Consider the following 27,138-nt stretch of genomic DNA (forward strand, 5'->3'; position numbering starts at 1 on the left):
AGAGTTTCTGGTTAAAAACGTAGAGTCTATGGAAATCTGGACCCACGCTCCTGCTTTACTGTTCACATGCTACGTGAACATGTACAAACTGCCGAGTCTCTTAGGGATGCAGTTTCCTCATCTGTAAAAATGAAGATGGGCTTATTATGTTCCTCTATGTTTGCACTTGGCACATCGCAGATGTTCAAGGCAGAAGTGTGGAAAGAATGAAAGAAATGAAATGACACAGAAACAGGTTGTACAGAGCCAGTAAGGGACATGAAGACAACTCAAATGTCTGTTCCATCTACTGTCTTTACAAACAACGTGCTTCTCATAACCGGGATTCAATAAACAAGAGCTCCTTTTCCCTTCTACTCTCACACAGACATGAGCCCCCCCAAACACACACTTTGCACTGGCAGGATCAGATGAGTGCACAAAGCCTTGTGATGGCTTAGTGTCATGACCCTCTGGGCCAGACACCGTAAAGATGAAGAGTTCCTGGTCCTTGCTAGAATCCACTTCTGCAATGCTCAATGGAACGTCTCCCAAACCCAGGAAACATGACCAGAGAATTCATCTGTCAGCGCCTCTGAGCCTCAAGGGTCCCCAGTGTTCATAAGGAAACTGAAGGCCGAGGGGTCAGGCGAAGTCCTGCAAGCCTCTTTTATCGGGTGGTGTCACAGCACCCTGGCACTGTGCTGGGAAAGGCTTGAGACTAAGGGATAGCTTAGGCAGAGGTTCTCTGTGGGGAGGATAATTGAAAAAATCACAAGGCCATGCCAATTTTGGAAACAAAATTGACAAGTTTTGTTTTCATCATCTCATCATCAACCTACTTATTAGCTTAACGCTGTACTTTATGTGATCCCACTGTATTTATTGTAAAGAGCTTTACTTTATCCCATATTGAAAGGCAGCTTTGGATCCAGTTTGCATCAGTTATAAGCAGCATTATTTCAGGCAAGTTATTTAACTTCTCTGAGTCTTAGTTTCTTCATCTGTAAAATATGGCTAACAATAGCACCTACACCTAGAACTAGGGTGACAATCAAATGACATATTTTATGCATCTGGCATATAGTACGTGCTCAATAAATGGCATGAATGACGATGAGAATAATGAATGTTGATAGTAATGTTATCAACTTTGTCCCTGTTAGGGAGTGTAGTTCACATTGTCCCCACTAACTGGCCAAGTCCCATTTACCCATCAGTAGCCAGTTTGAGGTCATATCCCCAAAGGTCATTTTCTTTATTCCTTTTTTAAGAAATGTGAATTGTCTCTTCCTCTCATCTGTAAGTGCTCATTTCCTGTAACTGTGTGTTAGCACTTATGATCTTGTATTATATTTACAGGCATGCTTCATTATATTGCTCTTCACTTTATTGCACTTTGCAGATATTATTACTATTATTAGGTTTTTTTTGTTTTGTTTTGTTTTTTACAAATTGAAGGTTTGTTGTTTGTGGCAACCCTGGACTGAGCAAGTCTATCAGTACCATTTTTTCCAACAGCATGTGCTGACTTTGTGTCTCTGTGTCACATTTGGGTAATTCTCACAACATGTCAAACTTTTTATAATCATTATATCTGTTATGGTAATCTGTGATCAGTGATCTTTGATATTATTATTGTAATTGTCTTGGAACACCACAAACTGCACCTATACAAGATGGCAAGCTTAATAAATGTGTGTGTTCTGACTGCTCCACTGACCAGCTATTCCCTTATCTCTCCCCATCACTTCAGGCCTCCCTATCCCCTAAGACACAACCATATTGAAATCAGGCCATTTCATAACCCTACAATGGCCTCTGACTCTTCACATGATAGGAAGAGTCACATGTCTCTCACTTTAAACCAAAAGCTGGAAATGAGTAAGCTCAATGAGGAAGGCACACGGAAAGCTAAGATAGGCCAAAAGCTGAGCCTCTGGCACCAGTTAGCCACGCTGTGAATGCAGAGGAAAAGTTACTGAAGGAAATTAAAAGTGCTACTCCAGCGAACACACAAATGATAAGAAAGCAAAACAGCCTTGTTGCTGATACGGAGAAGGTTTTAGTGATCCAGGTAGAAGATCAAACCAGCCACAATATTCACTTAAGCCAAAGCCTAATTCAGAGCAAGCCTCCAACTCACTTCAATTCTATGAAGAATGACAGAGGTGAGGAAGCTGCAGAAGAAAACTTGGAAGCTAGCAGAGGTTGGTTCATGAGGTTTTTAAGGAAAGAAGCTGTCTCCATAACATACAAGTGCAAGGCGAAGCACCAAGTGCTGATATACAAGCTGCAGCAAGTTCTCCAGAAGATCAAGGCTATGATTATTTATGGAGATGGCTACACTAAACAACAGATTTTCAATTTCAACAAAATAGCCTTATCTTGGAAGGAGATACTGCCTAAGACTTTCATAGCTAGAGAGGAGAAGTCAATACCTGGCTTCAAAGTTTCAAAGCACAGCCTGGCTCTCTTGTGAGAGACTAAAGAAGTTGGTGACTTTAAGTTGAAGCCAGTGTTCATCTATCATTCCAAAAATTCTTAGGCCCTTAAGAATTATGCTAAATCTTTCTGGCTGTGCTCTATAAGTGGAACAACAAAGCTTTGAGGACAGCATATCTGTTTATAACATAGTTTACTGAATATTTTAAGGCCGCTGTTGTGACTTACTGCTCAGGAAAAAGGATTCCTTTCAAACTATTACTGCTCATTGACAATGCACCTAGATACTCAAGGGTTCTGATGGAGATGTACAAAGAGATTAATGGTGTTCTCATGCCTGCTGAAACAATGTCTGTTCCGCAGCCCACGGATAGAGAAGTGATTTCAACTTTCAACTCTTGTTATTTAAGAAATGCATTTTGTATTGCTCTAGCTGCCATAGACAGTAATTCTTCTAATGGATCTTGGAAAAGCAAACTGAAAACCTTCTGGAAAGGATTCACCATTCTAAATACCATTAAGCATATTCATGATTGGTAAGAGGTCAAAATGTCAACATTACCAGGAGTTTGGAAGAAGTTGATTCCAATCTCCATGAATGACTTTGAGGGGTTCAAGACTTAAGCGGAGAAAGTAACTGCAGATGGGGTGGAAATAGCAAGAGAACTAGAATTAGAAGTGGTGCCTGACGACATGACTGAATTGCTGCAATCTCACGATCAAACTTGAATGAATGAGGAATTGCCTCTTATGGGTGGACAGAGAAAGTAGTTTCTTAAGATGGAATCTACTGGTGAAGATGATATGAACATTCTTGAAATGATAACAACATATTTAGAATATGACATAAATTTAATTGATAAAGCAACAGCAGGGTTTGAGAGGATTGACTCCAATTTTGAAAGAATAGCTTTTAAATGTGTTAAAATTTTTAAAAAATGCTATCAAACAGCCCTGAATGCCACAGAAAAACATTTTGTGAAAGGAAGAGTTAATTGATGCAGCAAACTTCATTATTGTCTTATTTTCAGAAATTGCCAGAGCCACGCAAAGCTTCAGCAACCACCATTGCCCTGATCCACCAGCAGCCATCAACATCAAGGCAAGACCCTCCACTAGCAAAAAGATCGACTCGCTGAGGCCTCAGATGATCATCTGCATTTTTAACCAATAAACTCTTTTCAACTGATGGATATACATTGTTTTTGAGACATGATGCTACCACATGCTTAATAGACTACAGTACTGTGCCAACATAACTTTTATACACACTAGGAAACCACAAAATTTGTGGGATTCTCTTTTTGTGAATTTCACTTTATTGCAGTGGTCTGAAACCCAACCCTCAACGTTTCCGTATGTCTTGTTTCACCGGGATGTGAGCCTTTCGCTGGAAAGAATCTTTAGAAAATGGTTTCTACCCTTGACTAGATGCATGACTCTGGACAATCATGTCTCCTTCCTAGATCTCAGATTGTATGTCTTGTCATTTAAAAAGGTGGTGAGAACACATTTTGTCAACTGTGATAATACCATCTATATACATAACTAAATATGATACCTTGATTGTGTACTCTTCCAACTGAATATGGAAGGTAAAGTAAAGCTAAGAAAGAGAAAATTAAAAGGAGACAGACGTAGCTCTCCTGCTCCAGGATATTTTACTCTGTTACCCAATTGTACCATTTTATCACGAGTTTCTACAAAAATCCACTAGTCGCTACAAGCCCCAACTGACAAGGGCAAAGGAGAAAGGCACGTGAGCAGAGGAGTGGGCTGGCAAAACCTGCGGCCTGAAGTTTTGTTCTGATCCTAAAACAAAGCCATACATGTTGAGTGCAGAACTGTAACAACTACAGCTGACAAAACTGTCTGCCAGAGCCCACCTGAGTGTCAGCAGGGGGTGGAGGGAATTGTTTAGAGATCCAAGTGGTGAACTACAACACATTGAAGTCACAATGCGTCACCCATACAGCCCCTCTACACGGCTTCTGTTGTGAATGGGTGCAAGGTGGGAGCCTGTGAGAGAACACTTAGATGTCAGACTGTTTGCAAGGCAACAAGATTCAGAACATTGCAGCTCTCAAAAGCGGAACGAGGCTATTGGAACAGCAGTGCGGATGTGCATGTCTGCATAAGAGAGTGAGAATTCAGTCTACATCCTCGAATTAGCTGAAATTTGAAAAATCTAACCGAGTGCTTCCCAAGTGGGGACCATATTGCCCCCCAGGGGACATCTTTGCTTGTCATTACTGGCATCTAATGGCTAGGGGCCAGGGACACTGCTAAACATCCTACAATGCACCGGACAGCCCCCCACAACAAAGAATATTGTATCCAACATGTCAATGGTGCAAAAGTTGAGAAACCTTGCTCTAATCCAACTCCTTTTTGCAGATCATGACCTGAGTGGCAGATTAGGCTAGAATCTCACTCTGCCACCTGTCTTGGCAGGGCACTGGGTCTACGTGGCTGTGTTTGAAAACTGCTTTGTTGTTTGAGTCTATGATACGATCTGTATTTCATCAAGTAGAGATGAGTGCTTCATAGAAGAAGTCAGAATATATCTCTGTTGACTCAGAAAATTACAATAAATCCACAGAGCACTAAAAATGAAAATGAAAGTTTCTATAAAGTACAGTGTAATAGAAATGGATATTTTGTCAGGCTAGAACAAGGACTAGTACATATGTTACCCAAATGTTGTAATATGAGATATGATGACAGACAGTGGCTCCCATTCTGTAAACAGATCGTATGAGTACTCACTGTGCTGGAGACTTGGGATAATATAAGGGTCACGTGACTGATATTTATTGAGCATCTACTATGTGCTTGGCTCTAAATTGTCCCTTGGTAGTTGCCAGAGCATCCGGTCCAGAGCAAATATTAATAAAGGTGTATTCCACCAGGTGGGTGCAGCTGTCCCATTTAACAGATGAGTACCTTGGGAATCAGAGACATTAAAAACTTTCCCAAGCTCACAACTCCTAAGTGTTTGATTCGGGATACTAACCTGTATAGATCTCTTTACAAAGTCTGCACAATTTCCTGTATATCCCCAACCCCCATCCCACACCAGCTGAAATTAGATCGCGCCCTCCAGAAGTTCAAAATACACTGGGGGAGTCACCCCACGCATGAATGATTCTAATGTGAAATATGTTGCCGTAAGTGCTATACAAAGAAATAAAGTCCAATGGAGAAATAGAGTCCAAGAGGTCTGGAGGGGCCCCATAGAAGAGATAGTATTGGAGCAGGGCCTTAAGGAGCATGTAAGGTTTTATTAAGCAGAGATGGGGAAAAGGAAATTCCAGCAGGAGCGAGCAGCATACAAAAAGCCTCGGGGCTGGGGAAAGGCAGCCGGCAACAGCAAGAGCAACGGGGTGTGTGCTGACGGTAGCACATTGGGTGGTAGGGAGGTTGGTGAAAACAGGGGCCCTCAAACAGTGGGTCTCTCCTCCTCCTCAAGCAAGAACTGTGCATTTCCTTTCTGTATGCACGTGAAGGTCACAGCATTGCGGATGCTCAGTAAATTCATCCATTCGCCCATTAGCACCCTGAACACCTCCTGTGTGTCAGCACTAATCTAGAAGATAGAAATTCAACTGCGGACAGGACCCTCAGGAAGCTTATTCTCTATGAGGCAGGAGAGAGGAGGAAGCAAAGGAGCAACAGCTCTGTGTGGAGGTGAGGAGTGCGCTGATGAAAATCAGGGCGGGTGACGCTTTTGATACAGGTGTTCAGGGAAAGCATCCCTGATAAGGGGGCTTCTGAGCAGAGACCTGAAGGAAGTGAAAGAACAAAGGGTGCAGGTGCCTCAGGGAAAAAGAAATGTCGGTGGAAGGGGAAGAGAGAGTGCCAGGGTCGGTGTAGGTGTGGCTGTATCAGTCTCCCGCAGGGAGCTTCTAGTTTAGTGGCCATGAAAGTCATCCTGAGGAAGGAATCACACATTAAATGAGCATTTACCATGTGCCAGAAGCTGCACTGTTTGCTTCATACATGTGATCTTGCGGGTCTACCATGAAAGGCGGGGGTCATGGTCCTTATTTTATACATGGGGAGGAAGGGAAACTAAGACTCAGAAAGATTAGGTAGCTGGCCCAACACCACAAAGCTGGCAAAGGTAGGGTTGGAACGGAGGCTCTGCTGTCCCACTCAGGAGCACCTGGCCACGTGTGGCTTTCAAGAGCTTTGGATGTGGCCAGTCCAAGTAGAGATGTGCTATATGCATAAAAGACACACCCACGGGATTTCAAAGACTTAGTAGGAATAACAGAATTTAAGATATCTTACTAATACTTTATATTGATTACATGTTGAAATATTGTTATTTTAAATAGATTGAGTTAAGTTGAAATATTAAAATGGATTTCATTTGTTCTTTTAATTATTTTGATGTATCTTCTAGGAACTTTAAAATTACACATACGGCTGGTTTTCTCCTTCTATTGGGCAGTGGAGGCTGGGATAGACCCTTGTGCTCCACGACACTGCTTGGGAAGGTCATTCATCCACATCCACGTTTTTATCAACATTGCAGAATCCAACTTAACTCTCCCTTACAGCCCTTTGGTTGAGCCACTGGCCACTTGCCTCCTGCCTCCAAAATCAACAAACAAACAATAAACGTCCTGCCAATAGGACCTCCCTTGCTCAAGGACCGTATCTCCCAATCCCCATATCCTAGAGACAGTACTGAATAGAATAGCTACCACTATGCCTTTCAGAATTGCTGTTCTTCCAAAAGATTCACAAAGGGAATTTCCTGCCACTGGAGTTTAGAGCCTGTGAAAGAGAGGCCGGTTCTATTCTGAGAGCTGCCCTTGACCTCCTGTGACCTTCGGTGAGTCACAGGCCCGCTGCCGCTGTGCAGTTTTCTGGGTGTTCCAGAGCCGCTGACACTGGCTGTGGTGTGGGGACACGTGGGGGCCCTTGGCTGAACTGTGCTATATATAAGCCTGCAGTGTTATTAAGGGAGTAGGGTTCATCCCACACACAGTGCATTCTCTAATTGTGGCCATTGTAAATTATTTACATCCGAGGCGCACACTCGGGAGGAAGAGATGAGAGAGTGACCTTCCAGCAGCTTGTTACCAAGCTCACCCTCTGGAGCTTTCTGCATGGATCATGGGACCACGGGCCACATCTGGGCCAGAAGGTAGAAGGGAATGCTTTTCCCTACCCACTCCCCAGGGTCCCTGAGGAGCTGGGCTGATGATTGGATCTGAGAGGCTAGCCCACAGCACCTGCCTCCTGAACCTGGGTCAACTGATGATCTCATGTGGGCCTCAACTTCCAAAACTGCATCCCCAGATATGACTTCTCACCAGAGACGGGGACCCACAAAGCTGAGTGGCCTTGGACAGGTTAATTGACCCCTCTGTGCCTCAGTTTTGTCATCTGTAAAATGTGGGCAATAACAGGAGGATGCACACTTCTTAGGGTTTAGGTAAGGATTACATTGGATTTTAAAATGTAACTACCTGTCTTAGATTCAACTGAAGCCCAAAACTATAGATATCATATTCCAAAGACAAGTGCATGATCATTGTACAGGACTTACAGAAAAGGCAGCCAGACTTCACTTGCTGGGATTCTTAACTTCTCACCCACATCGCAGAATAAAAAGTAAAACATTGGGACTAGGAGTGGAGTTTGATTGGACCCAACAGTGCTGAGCTCCCCAATCCTCTAAGTTCCCCAGGAGCATGGTGGGCAATATAAGCCCCTTATTTCCAGCTTCAACAAGAGCCCTCAAAGAGCATGGTGAATGTCCCCTGGAGCTTGGGGTAACATGGTGGGTTGGTGCCTAAGTCATACCAGAGGAATCTCCAATAGGAATTCTAAAGAGAGAAATCTAAAAAGAGTCATGTTGAAACCTGGCAGGAGAGTAGGGGCTGCAATCTGGGAAGTAACTACCTAATACCCATATAAAGTCAGGTGAGGCTGTCCTAGACCCCCAACCAGAGGGATGGGGGTCTCAGCAAAAGGAAACTGGAATCATCCTGGCATTTCCCAAAGGTCCAACGAATACATGGTAGACAGACAACTGAAAAGGATGCATTTTTCTACATCCAAAGAATCACAAGTAAGAGTTCCCAGAGAACAAGGGAAGCTCCAAAAATACCCCAAAGAAATATTTTGAGTAAGAAAAGGTTAGCACTAAACGCCTGCCAAATCTGCAGAGCACTGATGCTAGATCGCCAAAATGTACTAGTCAAGGAAGAATCTTTCTGCCTCCTTACCTACCCCTCCTTGACCAAACCTTGTGCCCTGAAGAAGTCAGAGGTCAAGGTTAGCAACATGAAAAAAATAAGGTAAAATCATAACTTGGGGAAAGAGGAGAATCTGGAAAAAGTAAAGTTTCCACTCTAAATAAAATACATATTTGTTACAATATACAGAACTGGACACATTGACTACTGAACAGACTGTGTATGGGGAATAGAGGTGAACAGAAAAAATTCTGAAAGTAACCTTAAAAAAATTATGGTCTTGCCTCAACTCTCGTCCAAATGTCAGGGGAGAATTGATCTGATAGTAAGTTTAAACAGTGGAAGAAAAAAAAAGTGGTTTTTTTGGTTGTTGTTTTTGTTTTATTTTACCCCACAAATTCTGTTTAGCCAAAGTGAAGATTTGAGGTCTTAAAACACTTTATGTCAGAGCCCAATTCAGTGTAAAAGCCCAATTATGTCCAATTACAACTTACTAATCAGGGCATACAATGCAAGAAAAAAAATGTTAGAATTTCTAGTGTACTCCTTTATTACCTATTTTCAAGACTCAGCCCAAATACTAGGCAGCCACGAGTCACCAATGATGCTGAAATAGAGTAGGAGCCCTACAATACGCTGAGTCCACCTTTCCTTCATGTCCAGGGTATCGTGATGCCTTGGTATTTGTGCCTAGTGACACGGAGTTTAGAATTATATTATCTGTTTTTAACTAAAATGAGCAAGTGGCTTAAAAAGATTCCTGCAAAGAAATTGTGAATTGGCAATAATGAAAATAATTCAAAACAACGTAAACAAGAAAATGACAGAGGACCAGCCACACTGCAATGCTAAATCAACACAGTGATATTTAATTAGATTTGTCAAGAATTGGCCAGAACAATTCGAGATGATCAAGAAGATTAATTAAAATATGGATTCACATCTAGCATTATTAATGTCGACCCTTGCTCTAAGTGGATCTTAAGCACCGGAGAATTGAGATATTAACCAGTGAAGGTAATATATGTAAATAATTTATATGCATACATTCATAGGGAGGTATATCACCAAAAATCTTTACTGATTGTTATGTGTTTATTATAAAAATGTCTAGAAACCACTGGAATGAGGGTTCATTATATTTTGTATATTTTACATTATTATTTTTGACCACATAATCAGCATCTCCAGAAAATCCCATAGGCTTGTCAAACTCAAAATATCCCACACTAAATTCATCATCATCCCTTCAAACTTCTCCTCCTCTCGGTATTCCCAATCCAAGTAAACCACACAATCCCCCAAATCATGCCTGCTTGAGAAGCTAGGACTATTCCTGACTTCTTCCCCCACCTTGTTCAACCATTGACACCACCACCACCACCATCCCCACCTGGTGTCAATTTACCTTGTTTTCATATTCATCCACTTATTTTGCCAATCTTATGCTTCTCCTGTCTTCTCTATAAACCTCAGAGTGCCCCTACATTTCTCCTCCTCCTTTCCCCATACACACTTCACCTGAGAAACATCTCTATTCTATGCCTTTCCTCTCTTGACACCAGTCACTCCATTTGGAACATGAATAATCTGCACTTGGACTACCACAAGCATCTTCCTACTGGTCTTCCTGCTTCCTGGATCTCTACTACCTCCATCCTAAGCACTTGTTGCCAGAGTGAGCTTTCTAAATACAGATATGACCACAGCACTCCCCTAGGTTGACAGATCTAATCGTTCCCTATTGATTGTTCTTACCCCTTAGTCTTGCATTCAACAATATGCCGCATCTTCTGGATCCTTTGCCTGCTTCCACTTATCCACATCCCACCGGCAATGCACCCTGTTCTCCAGATTCTCTCCCCAATTTCACTGACTGAACCCACTATAAACTTTCATGTCTCAGTGGCTTTGTTTATGTTGTTCCCTCTCCTTGCAACTTCCATCCCCATGTCCCAACTTTATAACTGGCTACTCTAGTCAGGCTTAGTATTACATTTAAATGCATTAATAAGAGTGGATGAAAGGCTATTGTGCACCTCCTACTTGCTAGATCCTATGCTAGACTCTTTCTCATACCCATAACATTAAAACCCCAGAACAATCCTATCAGATAAATAGCAATATTTCAATTTTTCAGATGATAAAACCGAGGCCCTTTAAAAAAAACTAGCTATTTTTCCAATGTCATATTATATAAAAATAGCAGAATTGAACTTCAACCTAAGCCAATTCTAACTAAGTTCTATGTCTCAGAGCTTTGGTACACTAAGCTAAGAAACCACATCATCCCTAATTGTAGTTTTCTTCTTTTGATGATCATGAACTACCACAAATCAATTGTAAAGATGTTAATAAAGAGGATGGCTGATATGTCATCTTGAGACATGACATTTCTGGAAATGTTGAATCTAGGGAAGGCCATGGAAACCTGAATAAAAATTGAAATATGAAAAATACTTATTTTGAGAATCTTTTGTGATCCTAATATTATTTTTTCCAATTAACAATATAAGCTTAAGTTATGTAGGGCTTCTTTTTCTTTATAAATATTTCATTTGGAGTCACATTTAGGAATGTGAAGGTCTACATTCAGGGAAACTGCCTTTTGAAATTTCTCCCCAAACTATCAGCAGTCTATGCAGGAGATATTTCAAAAGAGGAAGTGAAATAAACCATTTTGGACTACTTATTCTAGGCTAGTTTGGTAAAATTCAATAAATATTCATTGGACACCTATTTTAATTGGCTCTAATGGTTCAGGGTACAAGATGGACACAGAAATAGGTAATTTCAGTGTAATGTAATAATAACAAGCAAAGACAGGGTGTGTCCAGGGTTTGTGGATCATGGAGTCGCAAACTGGGGTCTCTAGCAATGTTTCCTGGAGTGGACACCCAGGTGAAGCCTCAGAAAACAGAGACGTTTGGGAGGTAATAAAAAGTAGGCCCTGCATTTTAGGTCCAAGGAGAAGTGTGTAAAAAGGAATGAAGGGGTGTGTAGTGAGTCTAAGATCTACAAACATTTCACAGCTACTACTGCAGCGGGAATTTTGAGGCAGGGAGTGGCAGGAGATGATGCAAGAGCTAAATGGGGTCACTTATTTTATAATCCTCTCTTCACCCACCACCGGTAGTTTCTTAAAGACAGAGATTCTTTCTTTTCCCTTCTATGTATGCCTAGCATCTGGACCCAATCATCGGGTAGGTGCTAAATCAGTATTTACTGAATAAGTGAACTGCACAAATCAAGAGCTAGGATTAGCCCCATGGGATCCTAGGGAGCCACTGAAGTTTTTTAGACAGAGGAGTTCTGTGTGGGAGTTTCATTTTAGATGGGATCACTCTGACTGCAGGGGTAGCAGATAGATTTAAGGAGAGGTAGAGAAAAAAATTAGGAGGTTATAGGTTATATATGATCTGAACAAGCTATCTTACATTTGACAGGTGGAAAGAAAAACAATGGAATGGCAAAATTAGGAAGATAGGGTGACTGGGTGGGTGGAGTGAGAAAAGGAAGGTATCTTAGATGACTCCCAGGTCTGTTTTGGTAACTAGATCAATGATGGTGCTATCCATGATGGTGCTATTCATGACAAAAAGGAATAGATCTGGAATGTTCCGTCTTGAATCTGTTGAGTTTGAGGTGTCTGTTGAACATTCAAGTCAGGATTTCTAGCAGGCTATGGAATCCTTGAGTCCAAATAAAAAGAGGTACCAGGACTAGATGTCGAGATTTTTAAATAGCTGTGAACCAGTGGTGGTTAGAGCTCTGGGAGTGGATGAGACCACTCAGTGAACATGTGTGAATTAAGAGCAACAGAAATGAATTGTGAAAATGCTCATTTTTAGGCAGCATGAAGAGGAATAGAATCCCATGAAGGAGATTGAGAAGAGACAGGAAGCGTGGGGCAGGAGAAGTGTGAGAAAATGATGGCAACAAAGCCCAGGGAGCAGGGACGTTTAAGAAGAGAAGGGTCTCAAGTTTCAAAAGCTGTGGAACAGTACCACAAGATCAAGACTCAAAATGCCTATTAGACTTGAGATTACAGAGGTAGTTAAAAGTTTCCTAAAGCTTGATGGGAACTGAAGATTCATTGAAAAAGATTAAGGCATGAATGGGATGTGAGTAAATGGAAACAGAGTACTTAGCTAAAAAGGAAAGCCCAGAAGAGCCACAGCCAATGCCTCTCCTTTCTTCCTACCAGAGAAGGAAGCAAACAGTCAATAAAGGACTTTTTTCTTAATGGAAAGACTTTAGTATATTTAATTCTGGGACAGACTCAGAAATTTAAAAGAAAATTAAAATATGGGAGAGAAAGAAAAGTGGTACTGATTGAACGAGCAGCATGGAATCTGGGAATAGGGTAGAATGTCGAACTCTGAAACTCTTTCTTAATCACAAAGATATAAGAAAGCACCCATGGTTTTAGGGAACTGTAGGCTGATAAATGAGATAAATGTATAAAACCCAAATTGCAAAACAAAGGATTCAGTTTTATCAGAGACCTGAACAAAGTGTTGTTGGGGCAAAAGGGGGAAGAAATACCTTAGACAGAGCCAATTCAGGAAGACTTTTCAGGGGAGCTGGGATTTGACTTGGGCACTAAACAGTTCAAGCAAATATTTGCCAGCTGAAGGGGAAAAAAAAAAATCAAAGAAAGCGTCCCAGGTCATGAGACCAGTGTGAATGAAAACATGGAATACTAAAAACCCACCTACTATGTGCAAATTGCTAAACTAGAAAAAGCAAGGGACACAGAGATGAGTGAGAATAGTGTTTTTCTCCCCACAGAGGCATCCTGAAGTGTGTGGAGGCAGAAAGGAATGTCAAAGATGGGAAATGGCACGACACAGGTGCTAAAAATATAATTGCTCAGTAAATAAACAGCATATCTGGTGAGTTAATGGCTCTGAATTCTTCCCTGTGGTTAATATATTATTAATATTCAATGGAGCAAATAAATAAAACACTTAAGTTTTTTATTTGAATCTAAATTCCAGCATTTACTCATCAAAAGCTCTGACCCTTGGCCTGATGTTTCCAGCAGGTCTCTAATGAAATCAGCCGAAAGGTTCCTGGTCGGTCTGTTTAGATAGAAACTCCCTAAATTCTGCCAGTTTTTGTGCAATGGCCTCATCTTTTCATATAGCGCCTTTTAAATAATGAACTGAAAGGACAGATAGCACTGCTGCTTGTCCATGACAATCATAGAATCCAAGGAAGAAGGCAAGGGACACAGATGAGTGTTTTATTAATAGCAGGTGCTGGGTGTCCCTGAGTCAGCAATCACAGATTCAAAGAATGTGATCAGTGTGGAGACTGAGTGCTCTGCCTCTTCCCACTCTCTCAGGCTCTCCTCACGCCATCCTTGCTTTCCAGTAAAACCTCACACTGCAAAGGGTTTGAGCTCTCAGTTGATCTCAGAGCCACTTTTAACAGACACAAGGCAGGGATTTATACCTCTCATTCCAGAGAAGAAAACACTGACAGTCAGGAAGGTAACACCAGTAAATTATTTTAATAAAACATGCATAATTCACTTACTCCTCAAAACAAGTATCTGAGGAAGGTACGATTAATATTCCTATTTAATAGGTGAGAAAGCAGAAGCCAGAAAGTTTCAGAAATTTGATCACAATCTCACAGCCAATGTGAGGGAGCAGGAGGATCTGAATCTATGTCGTCGGGTTTCAGAACCTGTACTCCAATCTACTAGCCAGTGATACATCTACCACGTTCCTCGGGGGTGAGAAGTAGACTTGGACCCAAACACTTACCATAGTCCCCAGCTGGGCTTCCAGTATTATACGTTCTGCACATTGGCTAAGAACAATTTATCTCCCATGCATCCCGGGTCCAATGGTGAGGGAAGTGAACATAGTAAAGAGGATTCCAATTTCTCCCACCTTTTCTACAGGTTTCAGAATCCAGAAAGGCACTAGGAGTGCTCACCATTTTCTTTCTCTGCCTTTAGCTAAACCAGCCCTATTTCATTTCCTTGTTAAAATTGGTCCTTATCTCCTCATTGCCTGCAGGATAAAGTCAAAATTCCTTAACAAGGCATTTTACTTCCACCCTGCCTACTTTCCAGACACATCTTGCCACCTTCCACTCCCCCTACGCTCTTCCCTCCAGCACACCGAACATCTTACAGTTACTGGGAGGTTTTGCTAATTCTCTGAAATGCCTCCCCATCTTCAGGAAAAGAGCATATTCTTACTCTCCCTGGAAAATTCATCTCCAGTGGCTTGGAGGCCTTTATGGAGGGGAATGAACAATGGGAGGAGTGAACACTCCCAATATTTGGGACCTTGCTGAAACTTGATGTCTTTGTTTGTGTGTCTATCTCATTCCCCAGTGACCATTCGGTTTCAGACACTGAATGATGAGCATCCTAGAGGCAGGGCCTGGGTTCTAACTCATCCCTAAAACCTAAATCCTTAGCTTTAACATGAAAACTGGAATACAATAAATATGATAAACTTTTCTTATTTGCCTCCTAAGGGCTCCTTCCCCCTTCTTACATCAGTTTGGATTTGGAATTCTATTTCTTTTTCCACTTTCAGTTCTTGTAATGTGAGAGAAAGTTTCAGGATCAGCCCATGACTTGACTTGCAAGAAGTAAAATATAAAAAACTCTGATGTAGCCACTGGGACCGAGAAAGCCAGGCTTTGCTACTACCAGACTTGAACTTGAAAGGAGGTGAGGCTGGAGTGTCGGCAGCCAACAGAACCCTCTGAGGAGGATCCTGGGAAAGGTAGGGCTTAGGCCCGTTCTAAGATGATGACACTAGGTGAACTCTAGAGCAGCCTGCCCAGCTCTGCTCAGGAGCGTTGGTGACATAAGCCAATCCAATGGATTTGCTGTTTTGGTTCTTATTTTTCTTACCTTAAAGCAATGTGAGTTTGCCTCTCCATTGCTAGCAACATACAAAGCACAAATAAATAACAGCAATTTCTCAACACACACCTGCATCCATATATAACATTTGTTGGAATCTAGTGTTATTTAATTTCCCCTTCCCATGGTTCTGCTTTTGGGTGTTCCTGCTGCTGAAATATTTCTTGGTAAACATGGTGCATGACCAAATCTGTCTTCTTCCACCACCACTTTCTCTTTCCAGACCTCTCTAAGCCCCCACAGATTCCAGAGCTGTCATTCTGCTCAGACTCTACAGTCTTATTATTGTGAGAATCAACCAAAGATACAAACATACAAAGAGTTCACCATTGTCCTTCCCGTGACACTATCTCAGGTTTCACAAAGAGTGGTCCGCAGACCACCTAGGTCAAAATTACTTAGGATGATGAACAAATAAATGTTCAACCTCATGGACACGTCACCAGACCTGCTGAATCACAATCTCTAGTAAGAAAGGTATAAGGATCTGAATTTTTAGTAAATGCTCCAAGTGTATGTTATATATCCTCAAGTGTAAGATCCACTATCCTAGCTGGGGAGAGAGATGGGTAGGGTAAACCGAGGCCAGTGCTTAACTCTAAGAAATGCCTCACTGTTGTTGGAGTGTCAGGTCTCATGATGAGCTAGAACCAGGGTACTTCTGTTGCTCTTCAAATCCTAAATAAAAAAGCATTTCACAGTATAATTTCTAGGGGCCCCACCAGCCTCACCTGTGTGATTTTGAGAAAGCTACATCACTGCTCTGAGCATCTGCTTTCCCATCTCTGCTGCTAGATTCGTGAAGTTGGATTTAATAACTCTAGCCACCATTTCTGAGTCCTTGATATACTACTAATAGTTTACTAATGACAAAAATGTGATTTATGGACACAGCATATGATGGGAGCTGTGTCAAGAAATTTACAAACATTATTTCAATTGATCTCCACAACAACCTATGGGGTAGCTGTGGGTTTCTTTAGTGGCCCCAAATTGTCACCCCTCCCTATAATCAGGCATGTTGCCATGCAGTTTCACAGCCTTTCTACTAAAGCAGTGGTGATTATCCCCCTTTCCTTGAATTTGGACTCATCCTATGACTCGCTTTGGTCATTAGGATAAGGCAGAAGCGATGGTGCGCCAGTTCTGAGCCTAGATGCAAGAAGCCTTGTGGGTTTCCACTTACCCTCTGTGCTCCTGCTACTGCCACAGGGCATGCCTGAGGCTTCAGAGGGATGAAAGACACAGGGAGCAGACTGTCCAGGTAACATGACTCAGCTAAGCCAAGCTGGGAGTAGAGTCCCTTACTGAACTGCATGAACAGGAGTATCCCAGATCAGTGGGCTTGGGTTAGATCAACCGGCTTCTAGCTGACCCACTGATGTGTAGGTGCCAGTTCATTAAGCCACTGAACTGGGGTGGAGTTGGGGAGTGGTTGCTACACAGCAAGTTTGTGGTAATAGCTAACAGATACACTAGGTAATATTATTATGCCCATTTTATAGATATGGAAACTGAGGGTCAGTGTAGTTAAATAACTTGCTCAAAGTCACATTATGGACAGTAAGAGCCAAAGCTGAGATTTGATGCAAGTTCTACCCAAAATCTAGGCTCTTAATGCACACTATACCATTGGCTACTGGGCCGAGGCCCCTGGTCCCCAAGCCAGGTACATTTAAGCTAGTGTGGCATGAGAGTCCCAAGCAGCCTCTGCTTTTAAAATGCATTTCTCCTTCCAGACCTCATCAGAAATTCTGGACATGAGGTCCTAGAATTTGTAGTTTGAAAACAGTCCCCAATTATTTTATTGCATTAGCGGGGATGATTGGCCCATATTTGGAGTAGGGGAAAAGGGCTCATCCTAAAGGAGGGGGCACCGAGTATTCAGTGAGGTTCTCTGCATCTCATAGGCTGTGACTGTGCAGTCCAACCTAATCCATCTATGCATAAGAAAGGAGGTTTGGAGGTTTTAAGCCAGAAAGGAACAAGGTGTTTCATTGGGAGCCCGAGGAAAGAAAAAAAAAAAATTGCATCTTTTGGATGAAAGGACCCTTAATCTTCAAAACACAAACCATTTTCCATACCAAAGCCCCTTCAAGCCTAGGAAGTCTGCTGAGGCCTCAAGTCAGGCAAACAGCTTGTGTTTTGCAGATTAAGGGGCCTTTGACCCAAAGGATCCATTTTTGTGAAACTCCAAAGAAAACGTCTGGTCTATTTCTAGCCCACACACTCCCTGACAGAGGCAGCTCTAAATGCAGTCGGAGAAGAAGGCTGCTTCCCTACTGGGGCTGGGGCCTAGCACACAGTAGGTAGTTAGATGAATGGAAGGGTTCCTGAAAGAGATCCTTTGCCCCAAAATATCACACCTATTTCCTTGCCAGGATGCCCCAAATGTTCATTATAGAATAAACACAACTTTGAAACACTGAAAGTTCGTGCTCAAGGAAGGAGGTGAATAACGCCAGGCAGCAGGAACAGGCATATTTCTAGCACCTTAGAACGGAAGGGCACATGACCTCATCTGATTCCCACAACACTGTGTTGCCAGGACACTGGGAAAACAGAGTCGTCACTTCAGGAAACTGAGTTCCAGAGAGTTGAGGTAGTGTGCCTAAGATTACCCAAACACACTCTCATGCTCCTCCCTAAATCTGACCCCAGGCCCAGGCCATCAGCAAGGTCGAGATAAAGTCTGAAGCAGGCTTATTGGTGGAGGATAAACCAGAACACGCTGTGAGGTTTGGCTGACACTGGACGGAGCTAACTGAGTGTGCCCACATTCCAGCCCCGTTCCTGCTACCAAGGCAGAGACAAGACTTGGGGCAACCAACATCCCCTACATCTCTGGAACTTTGTCTCTGCACCCATACAACTAGGTGTCTTAGTAGACACAGGTGTTTTCTTAGGTTCCTTCCAAATTTAACCCTGTCTCAGACTATGATTCTATACTGGTGAAATAAAGAAGAGACTTATACATTCTGAAAGAGAGAGAGAGAGAGAGAGAGAAAGAAACATGCTCAATCTTGGCTCTCCTTGGATGAGGGGACATTGTGCCAGACAAGAGAGATCGAGTCTGAGGAAGTGAATGGATTTGATTTGTCTAAGCCTTAGGAAAGCAAATATTACTGAAATGTTGGCTGACCGCCACTGACTTCCAAACAGAAAATGGCTTCCAGATATACTGAGGGTGCTCGGCAGGGTCTGTTAGAATGAGTGATGGGGTAGCCGTGAGCTGCAGGAGAGCAGGGAGAAAGATTATAATATTCTCCTGACTGAGACCAACAGGAACAGCCAACCCAGGAGGGGGAGAGAAGGCACCAGCTGAGCCTCCCCCAACAGGCTCTGATAATTTACACAAAAGCCAGAAGTGCCTTTGGAAATGGTTAACCTCAGGCTGCTTAAGCCAAGTTATGATGTGAGATGCAAAGAGAGTCGGTCAGTGCAAAAAGCACAGTGCAAAGAGGCCTGGGCTCAAGTCCTGACTTAGTTTCCAATTTATTATGTCATCCAAGTCAAGGCTCGTCCCACTCAAGACCTCAGTTTGTCTACATAGGAAACATTAGGAGGTTTTAAATGATCTCGAAGGGCACTTCTAACCCAGGCATTGTATGACATGCTATGATTTCATTCAACAGGTACTTCTTGTACACCATTCCTGTGCCAGGCAGTATGCTAGGGGTTGAGGTAACTGACTCCAGTAAAGCTAAAATCTGCTTCCTATGAGATTATCAATACTCTTCAAAGGTGAGCAATGTCCCAAAGGTACCATCCAATCAAGACTTCTATCTTCAGGAAGTACAGAATCTTAACATTCCATGGTTTGATGCTCACCTAATTCCTGATGACCCATAGGGAAGGGAAAAGGCTTTTCTTAAGAACCACCAAGCTTTAACGCAGTTAGGAAATTCTTCTTTGGGGTTTCACCTTGCTTCCTCACCAGGGAGGGAGTTCTTGCTAAGGCTGACATATGGGTAAAAGTCTTGGTTTGCACATTTATTATGTTTTATTGGCATCACCACATACATGTCAGGTATAGATTCGAACAAAAAAAAAAAAAAACATCAGAAATGTCAGGGTGATATTTCCTCCTAGTGCTCTGGAATATTTTAGGTTGCTTGGTCCTCAAAGAGAATCAAATGCAGCTGGTTTATTTTATGAAAACGGAAACCATGGCTTGCCCAAGGTACCACAGCTAGTTAATGGCAGAAAACCAGGAGTAGAGCCCACGTTTCCATGCCCCCCTCCTGGATACTGTTTTTACTACTCCAGTCATCCTCTCCTGTTCTGACAGACATTGATTTTGGGGGTAAGATGTTGTTTTCCTTTCTTTTAGCATAAGAACCATTTCCGGTGAAGTCAGCTTCCCAAATTCAGCTTCTTGTTACTCTGCAAGCAATCACACTATAAAGTGTGTGAAGGATGGAGAGACATTTGGGCCTTTGGGGAACACACTGCAGAGGTGAGGGAGAGGGTGGGAGCAAGAAACTCAGAAGAGAGAGCACGTGCCAGGGAGCAGAGGGAACAGAAAGGCTGCAGTCAAATGCAGAGATGAAAACAAAGCAGTTGTATTGATTTGAAAAGGCAGCTCACTGAGCTGGCGCTGCCAGCCTGGCTCTTCCTGCTCTGCTCTCAGCAGGTCTGCAAAGGCACACACCCACCCTCGGAGGTTCAGAACCATCTACTCTGTATTCAGGGGGTGCATTGTGGGGAATGGGGACCAGATGGGATGCGTTCACTTGACAGGATGAGAGAGAGAAAAGAGAAGGGCAGCGAAAGACAGAATACGAGAATGAAAGAGGATGGATGTCTCTAGATGAACCTAGTATAAAAGAAACCAGGTGAAAGGGTACGAAGGGACAGGTGTGTGATTCTATGGAAATGGATGGGGCAGCCTTCTTTTTGAAAGGAGGACTGATGGGATCCAGGGAGAAGGGTCCAACCTCTTTTCCATTGTGGTGTCTCCATCCCTAAGAAGATTTCATCTGCTCTCGTCTGACTGGACCAGCCTCCCAATTCAGCTCCTGGACTCAATCCTTCCCTTTGTAAAGCCTTGCAGGAAATAGATGCTCAATAAATGTTTGATGAGCAAATAAACAGCCTCTAACATTGATTTCATCTTGTCGATGATGACGGATTTTTAGTGCCTCATCACTTCTACAGGGAATGCAAATTCCAAAGTCCACAGAACCCAGGCAGTAAACGTAAAGGAATGAAGCAGCCAGGTATAGTTTAAAGAGGGAGCGTGCCAATAACTGGTAGGCACAGGTTCCAGTCTAGAAGGAGGGAAGACTGCTTCCAAGGAGGAATGGGACTTCTAGGCTGCCACTTGGTTTCTCAGGAGAAGCCAGGAGGAAATTCAGATACGCATATGGAATCTTTCCATTTGTAAGCACTGACCAATGATCTCTCCCCTACCCCTGCCCTGTGAGGGTCAAATACGACACATCTACGTGTTGACAGGTGCATCTGTTTGTGGCTACAGGCTTACGGGATCAAGTCCAAACATCTTAATCAAAAGCCCAAGCCTCTCCCTTAACCAGATCTAACCTAATTCCCTAGTTTTGCTTTTGCTTTCTATCCAAAACTGACCCTGTGACTACAGCCAGTCCGCTTTTGACACACTGGGAGACTTGCCACTGTCTTTACAGAGGCAGAGCATTCTCTCGGCCTGTTTCTGCATCTTGAACTCTTAGTTCGAGTCCCACCTAGTCCCTGCCTCTTCCAGGGAGCTTTTTCTGACTGCATGAGCCCCTTCTCAAATCCTGTATCTTGGAGGGATATAATTGTTCTTTGTCCTTTAAAACATATGCTGTCATTCCATGGTAACTTAACAGAGTCCCACAGTGGAACGTGTTTGACTGGGAACCTACTCCTGGCTCTCCCCCACCTTGCTGTGGAGCCTTGGGCAAGTTACCTCCTCTCTGTGAAACTCAACTTCCACTACATTTAAATTAAACATGTTGGTGTAAGTCAGCAGTTGTTAGAGTGGGCTCGGAGGTGACCATGACACAGAGAGGGGTGTCAGGGTGCAGGGGAGGCTCTTCAGGCCAATACTGCTGCTGCCTTGAGAAACACCAACCTCTAAGGCTCTGGCTAGCTTCCAGCATTCAGATCACGAGTACTCGTTCTTTCCTTCTGCAACTAGACTTGGCTTTTCTTGAATTCAGCTAAGCTTCACTGACTATGATGTGCCAGGCACTATACTAAACACTTTTCCTGTATTTTTGTATCTCTTGCCTGCTCTTATCCCCTAACAGTGTGCTGGGCACATAGTGAAAGATGCAGGGACACCACCAATCGCGAAGTGGCTGCCCCTTCATGGCCACTCCCTGGGCACCTTATCTTGGGTGTCACTTCCAGTTTCTGGGGTTCAATGTCCTCTTCATAAACAGAAAAGATTGGATTAGAAGGAATCTTTCAGCTCAAAACCAGGGGGAGGGGGAAGAAAGAAGTTAGAGAAGAAGAGAGGGCAAAAAGATGGAAGAGACTGGAAGAAAGAAGAAGAAAAGAAAAGAAAAATGAGCCACCAATGAAAGGGGAAAATAAAGAAATTTTAGCTTTTCTTTCTAACTGGACGGCAGTTCCTATAATCTTATTTTCCCCTAGACCAAGAGTAGAAGATGATTTCTTGTAAAGGTCCAGGTGGTAAATATTTTTAGACTTTATGGGCCACATTGTCTCCATCTCAATCACTCAACTCTATCATTGTAGCAAGACAGCAGCCATAGACAGTCAGTAAATAAATGAGCATGTCTGTGTTTCAATAATACTTGATTGGCAAAAATAGGGAGAGGACCTGATTTGGCCCACTGGCCACAGCTTGCTGACTCCTGAGCCAGACATTAATTTGCTTTCCCCGTAGAACTTACAATTACTTCATGTTACGTTTTATATGTTTTATTTGGTTACTTATCATTAGCCTTCTTGACTAGAATATCATCATCAAGAAGGCAGAAACTTTATCAGTTTGGGTCAACTCTGTATCATCAGTTCCTAGAACAATGCCTAGCACAGAATTTGAGCTCAATTAAATATCTTTAAAATAAACGCATGCATGCATGAATGAATGCCATCAGGCATCCCCTAGCAAGTGCCAGGCACTGAACTTTGTTGTCTTTTTAATTTCCTACAAGAATTATCTTTCTGTTTTACAGTTGAGGAAACAAGCTCAGAGAGGTTAAGTGACTCACCCATAGTCACATAGCTCACTCATGAGTCAAACAGAAAGGATTCAAATCTAAGGCTGTGTCACTAAATCACCAAAATGTAACTTGCTCTGCAACATCTTCCTTCAGGGTCACATCCTACATGGCCCAAGAATCCTGGGTGGTTTTTGTTCCCCAGTGAGTTCTTATGAATAGTCTTATTTCACTTTTAAGCTGTACTCATGAGCTCACATGCACATGGTTTCTCTGCCCAGCTACTCACACACTCATCGCCTCTCCTTCTCCCTCCCCAAGTGCCCCTGTGTTCCAGAAAGAATTCCCCTTCCCAAGCTACCATCTCGGGAACAACCCCAGCTGCTATCCAGAAGACGACCTGTGAGCTGTTCTTGCTCTCCAGAGACAAAATGATTTTACTTATTTATTTAGAATTCATACCCCACCTGCCCCCAAGACACAGTTAAAGTGATATTACAAAGTTAAATAAGGTATAAATCGGGACAATTAAAAATAAAAATGGAACAAAGAACAGTTAAAATGAGTGAAGGAAGAGATGTTACCAGGCACCTGGGATGAGCTAATTGATCTGGATTTAGTTCTGAGGTTCCTGGCAGCTGAAGTAAAGTAAAGTTAATTGGTCCCCAAGGGGCTAAAATCCATGAGTAGGGTCTCATTAGCATCATATTCCAACCACTGAAGGAAAAAAGGCTGAACTGAGAGGTGTGACAGGATGCCCCACCCCCGGGGTGCAGGGACAGATCCAGGAACTGTCCCCCATCCAAGAACCTCCTCTTCCCCAATCCAGCAAGTCTTTGGCACATCACAACAACAGAAAGAAAGTACAAGATTTGGAAACAGCCACATTCTAGAGGCCTCAGAAGTGGTGAGACTTAACTGAGTTACTGATAACTCCCCAAACCTCATTTTCTGATGCGTAAAATGAGACACTAACTCTTGTTTACTCCACTGAGTTGTTGAGAGAAGTGAAATAGTAAATGCCAAATGCCCAACCTATCATGGGGACAGAGAAAACTCATGATTTGTGTTAATTCCTCCTAAACAATTGTCAAAAGGCAAATCCTCCTGAGACAAAGCTTTTTAAATTGGTGTCAGTCCTTGTCGGACAAAGGAGGGATGAGCAGGTAAGAGTCACATGAGTAGAGAGCTAACATGCATTGAAGAAAAAGTGATAAAAAAGAGAAAAGGCTACAGTGGCAGGATGAGGCTCTGGAAACAGATATCCAGCACTGGGTATTTTAGAAGCTGCAATCCCTGCCTCCCTTCTAGACGCTAAGATAGCTGAGCATAGCAAGACCACTCTTTTTCCTTCCTCCTTCCATAACTCAGTCTAGGTTCATGTCTTTCAATTCATCCTTCAATCAAGTCTGGCTCTCCAAGTATGTGGAGCCCCCTGAAAGAGTATCAGAGGTAAGGAATGCAAAAGTAGGGAGGGCACAATGGATTCCCCCATTCAACTTTTCACAAAATGAGGGCTGACTACACTGGCTAAGGCAGACATGGCTTTAAATGAAGACCTGATTTTTCATAAAGTAACTTTAACTCACATACTCATGTAGTGAAAAGAAACATCTCTTTTCAATTCTCTTTCTCAACCCTGATTATATCAAGGAGAAAGACTAATTTTGGTGCTATTATGTCTTTAGCTTCTAACATTTACAAATACAGACAGTCCCTCACTTACAATGGTTCTACTTAAAGAGACTTTAGGATGGTATGAAAGGGATATGCATTTAGCAGAAAGTAGCAGGATTATCCAGTAATGCTGGGCAGCGGCATTGCATCTCCCAGTGCATCTCCCAGTTGGCCATGCCATCACGAGGATAAACAACCAATACTCCACAGTGTACTGTGTTGCCAGACCCTTTTGCCCAGCTCCAGGCTAATGTACATGTTCTGAGCATGTTTAAGGTAAGCCAGGCTGAACTGTGATGTTTGGTAGATTAGGTGTATTAAATGCATTTTTGACTTGTGATGGCTTTATCTATATTACTTTTTAACACAAAGAGGATGGGTTCGAAAATCAGAAACTTGAGTAGGCAAGAACATAGCTGTCTATGTAAGCTAGAATATAAACTAGCATATCATTGTACTGTTTTTGTTTTCATTGTATTTATTCATACCGTTACTATTTATTTAGTGCAAGTAACATTTTTTTTTAAAAATTGTGGCACCGATATGAAATGTCCTATGGAAATGTGTGCATTTAAACAAGAAGTAGACTGATGCAAAGGAAAATATTAGGTTGTACAGATGGAACAAAGAGATAGCAGAAATTGTTAAGGTGGTACTTGAAAAAGTAACATTTCAGAAACATTGATCTGATCCCATTCCTTTATTTCATGGACAAAGAAACAGAAACAAAGAGAAGGGAATGGCATATACAAAGTCTCGCATAATAACAAGGACTTTGGAGTCAGATAAGCCTCAATTTGAACCCCAAATCTGCCAATTACCTCAAGACTCTTATATCACCTGCCAAAAACTCCATTTATGTATCCACAAAATGGGAGCCTTACATGCATTTGTGTCATGGCCTTGAGCTAGACCCAAGGTTCCACCTGGAAGATCTCTAGACAGGAGACCAGTAAGACTCTCCCTATGGACGACAGTTGATTAGTGAATGCCAGGTGATTTGCACATAACAGGTAATTTGCAAGCAAAATTGACTCAATGGTATCTGCAATGGCCAGATATTATATTTGTTCCTGTTCCTAATACATAACTACTATTATAACACTGCCCCAAACTGCCCCTAGCTACGCTTGTGCTGGAAAATCCATGCACAACATCAAGGGAGCAATATGCTAGAGAGGTTAAGCAGAGGCTCTGCAACTGAGACATCCCCCAGTTCAAATCTTAGGTTTGCTATTAACTATTCAACCTTGGCAGGTTGCTTTATTTCTCTTTGCCTCAGTTTACCTATCTATAAAATAGAGATTCATATAATACATTGGGCTGATGCCTGGATCAAATCAAGTAACACATGTGAAGCAGTGAGCAAGGTGCTTGGAACATAGCAAGCACTCACTGAATGCTTCCATTATTATTAGGACACAGTGTCGAGCTGAATTTCCTCCAGGTCATTCAGCACAATGATACTTTGGCTGTTGTGCTGTGTCCAAGACGTGACCTACCAGGTGTGACGGGAGAAGGACCCACAGCTGTATAAAGTGCAGATGCAAACAGATTGCTCCGCACTGCCTCCGGGGAGCCAGATATGGAGTCAGCGAAGGGTGAATTTTAGAAGAACATCCGATTAAAAACACATCAGTAAGAGAAAGCCGGCTGTATGGGTCACGTTCTTCAAGTCATAAACCTGGAACTTAACAACTGCTCCATTCCCCGCCTGGCACCAGGCAGCAGCATTTCTCCCCGCACTCGCCAATCGGATTTACCACTGTCACTGCATTTACATTTAACTTTGCGGATCTGGTTTCTTCTGTCTATTCGTCCTGAACGGCACCAGCACCTTGTTTGAAAGCCACCCCTGCACCTCCAAGGAGTTCTTAAACCCGGAAGTGCATCTTTCTGCACTTAATGCCTGCTTCCTCGTTCTTTACCTCCACCTCTGTAGGGTGTTTCCTAATTAGGTCAGTGAATCATTCCTCCCTCACTCAGTGCCTGAGAAGTAAGTGATCCTCGGCAGATACTGAAGTCTGACGTGCTCTTATCTGGCTGAGGCTGTGCTACACAGAGGGATTAGAATGTCCCTCTCTAACCTCAACTTCATGGCTGCCCTCAAACCACCTGCTTCTCGGAGCTAGTTACTCTTCCTCAACTGTCTGTGATCGTTCAGATCTCCTTGTGTTTGCACATGTAGTTCCACAGCCTGAAATGCTCTTCCCTGACGTGCCCTCCTAATCAAGTCTCACTAGACCTAAGGGACCCAGCTTATACACTTTTTCTTCTCTGCCCATCCCCAATCACAACCATGCTAGTTGCTCTTTTCCCCAGAGCCCCTGCAGCATGTTGGGGGGCTGACAAAAACAGAGAATAGCTGGGGGAATGGGGCTGGGGTCAGAGGACCTCAGTTTGTTTTCCACTCTGCTGTGATTCTTTGTGTTTCCTTGAGTAACATATTTTAAGTCCTTTAATTTGTTTCCTGATGAACAAAATTTGGATAATAATTGTATGCTACCTCCTTCAGAGAGTGGTAGGAAGAATTATTTGAGACAGTACATCTGAAATGTTTTAGTGCAATGCCTTGCACATAGTAAATGCTCAATACATGTAAATTATTATTTGGCAAAATGTATATAAATATATATACATATTCTAGCACTCTCATAATCCATTTGCTTAATATTAATCTTTCTCCTGAACTATAAGCTCCTTAAAAGTAAAGGTCATGCTATCTTGCTCACTTTTATGTTACCAGCATTTAACACACCGTAGGTGTACAACTTAT

The 27,138-nt window shown here is 42.6% G+C and overlaps 1 protein-coding gene across 1 annotated transcript in view; it reads right to left on the bottom strand.

Moving 5' to 3' along the window:
• BRINP1 (BMP/retinoic acid inducible neural specific 1) overlaps window positions 1-27,138 on the bottom strand; it is a 177,793-nt gene that overhangs the window by 127,204 nt on the left and 23,451 nt on the right. The window lies entirely within an intron of this gene.

The sequence above is a fragment of the Eulemur rufifrons genome, chromosome 7 (assembly GCF_041146395.1).
Source record: "Eulemur rufifrons isolate Redbay chromosome 7, OSU_ERuf_1, whole genome shotgun sequence".
In the NCBI taxonomy this organism is placed as follows: domain Eukaryota; kingdom Metazoa; phylum Chordata; class Mammalia; order Primates; family Lemuridae; genus Eulemur; species Eulemur rufifrons.